The sequence below is a fragment of the Seriola lalandi genome, unplaced genomic scaffold, assembly GCF_002814215.2.
Source record: "Seriola lalandi dorsalis isolate HSWRI2012SDOR001 ecotype SW California unplaced genomic scaffold, Sedor1 jcf7180002054933, whole genome shotgun sequence".
Taxonomy (NCBI): domain Eukaryota; kingdom Metazoa; phylum Chordata; class Actinopteri; order Carangiformes; family Carangidae; genus Seriola; species Seriola lalandi.
This window is the reverse complement of record NW_019525485.1, coordinates 5,110,751-5,113,244: the sequence shown is the minus strand read 5'-3', so window position 1 is coordinate 5,113,244 and position 2,494 is coordinate 5,110,751. Positions and strand designations below refer to the sequence as shown.

General features: G+C 40.4%; 1 non-coding gene across 1 annotated transcript; it reads right to left on the bottom strand.

Annotated features, from left to right (window-relative positions):
- Positions 1–1,236: 1,236 nt before the first annotated feature.
- Positions 1,237–1,309, bottom strand: trnam-cau (transfer RNA methionine (anticodon CAU)). Its single transcript has one exon. It is a non-coding gene; the product is annotated as a tRNA-Met (tRNA).
- Positions 1,310–2,494: the final 1,185 nt, after the last annotated feature.

The following is a 2,494-nucleotide window of genomic DNA, read 5'->3' as shown; positions in this document are numbered from 1 at the left end:
TAAAAATAAAAATAAAGGTTATTTTTTACTGCTTCAGGCACTCTAGCCAACTGACGCTTTCACTCTAACTTTGAAGAAAAAGTGATTTGCACTCCTCCTTTGAGTGCTCACAGTTTGAAACGTTTACATGTTATGTAAAAACAGTTCCTGTCTTTTTGAGAGAGCAGAAGTTTTCCTCGGTTTTATAGTTTGAATCACATTTCTACGTGCAGGTATGAGAGAGCTGGGTGACTCAGAAAAAAGGTGCAATTTTGTAGAAAAAGGTGGGTTTCTAAAGAAAATTCCAATGCATTTCTAATGCATTATTTATTCCTAGTTTTTTGGGAATAACTTTGGGAAAAATTGGAATTTTAACACCAAAAGTCATAGCACCCCTTGCGGGATCAAGATGTTTTGATGTATATATTACCGGGGTTTTCTCAAAGCTGCGGGACGAGTTACGCGCCGAAATTTGGCGGAAGAATAATAAACCCGAAACAGAAGATTAATAGATGCCTCGGAGCTGAGCACCCGTGGCACTAATTACATTCTCCTTTGAATTGCTTCGCGACTGTTGGGGCGCACCAGGCCCTACTCTAGAAACTAACAGTGAAGACATACATACACTCAGTGTATATATGTATATATTTTGCTATCAAAAAGTACAATAATCCCAAATCCCAATGTGCAGCCATGGCCCCATTGTTTAAACCAGGGGACAACTGATGGCACTCCGTAACACAGCGATGTTAGCCGGAGAGAGACCTGACGAATACAACTTCCTTTCAACTCAAATGATTCTTGTAGTTTCCTTGAGACTACTTTGATTGTATTAAGTACTAGATGTCCACAAACTTTCTCTACCTTAATGAGGGTAGTACAACTGCTCTGGATACACAGTGCAGTGAAAATGACTAAACATAATTCCAAAGAAAACTGTACATACAAGAAGACACATCCCCCATGTGAAGCTCAAGCTCTCCACCTTCAGATTATGAGACTGAGGTGCTGCCTGCTGTGCCAACAAGGCCCAAACAAAGTGAAAATGAATGGATTACATGGAATTGTATGTAGTAGGAAGAAGTTTTGACACATCATTCTCAGTGAGAGGGGTGAATGACTGAGGAGACTGGGATGAACATGTGGTAAGACATATACTGATTTCATAATTTTTCCTCACCTTTCCAACTGCTCCATCGACACAATGTCTAAATGACTTCATGAAGCTCCACACAATCCTGTATGTTACAAAACCATTGCCCCGTGTGAGGCTCGAACTCACGACCTTCAGATTATGAGACTGACGCGCTGCCTACTGCGCCAACGAGGCCTACAACTCAGAGCAAATAAATGGTTAAAATCAATGACATCCATTGATGTAACATGAACACAAAAGTTGTCCTTCACACAAAAAGATGAATCAAGCACCTGAAAATATGCTGGCAGCATGTGTAGTACTGGAGCACTGCTGTGCTCTAACGGTTTTTCTACTGTATTGACTAGAGAACTTTGGCCTTAGGCGGCTCACAGAACCCTTCAACTGTTTAGCTAAACAGCCGTAAACCATTCATTCTTTAGTATATTCTTAAAATAAACATAAGAATTCTATTTTTCTTTAATTGTAGGTCTGGATGCAGAAGAAAGCTGTGTTCTTCCAGGTGGAAAATCTGTGTTGTGTTCTCAAGTATGAGGCCAGTGGAGTGGGTGTTGCAGCCGCCATATCAGAAGATGACCACGTGGTTGGTTTTGGAGCCTCGGCCAAGAGCACCTGGAAGGAGATATGGGATAGCAGGGCTGATGGCTATGCAGACATCATCATCAGAAAGATGCGTCCCAGGGACACGTATGTACAAGCTGCATTGGTACCTGTGGTTTCCAAAACTGCTGAGCATTCGTCAAGGGCCCTAGCTAATCCCAATTTATTTTATTCATATTTTTATTCACATTTTTTGACATGAAATGTAAGGTTAGGTGTCTACTGAAGAGTCATTTGACCCAGGTGTGAATGCAGATTGAATCCTTTTCCACTACCATCAAAAGCCCAATGTTTGTGAGTATTTGCTGGGTTTTTGACCAGTGGTAAAGGGGCTAAGGAGTCAAATATTAAAAATAAATAAATAAATAAAATAAATAAATAAATAAAAAAATAAATAAAAATCCTCCCCCCCACACTTTGCTGTCATCAGACTGGGAAGCTTTTATCTTTCGACCATCCCTGTACCTTTCTAAAATCAGACATTCACACCCGGTATTCATCATGAACTGCCTACTGTGCCAACGACACCCAAATGCAGTAGGAATACATGAGCAGTTTCTCTCCATTATACAGAGCAGCCGTACTGCTTCCAAATGTAGTATGTCAGGGAAAAGCCAATATACTGTTGAACAAAAGCACATTTTTTTCTTCAGACGTCACCACAAGGATAAGAGAACAGTGCTAAGACAACAGTGATGACAACATATTGCATTTCAAAAAAGAATGTAATTGTGTGTGTTGCGGCTTGTGGTATTAGTA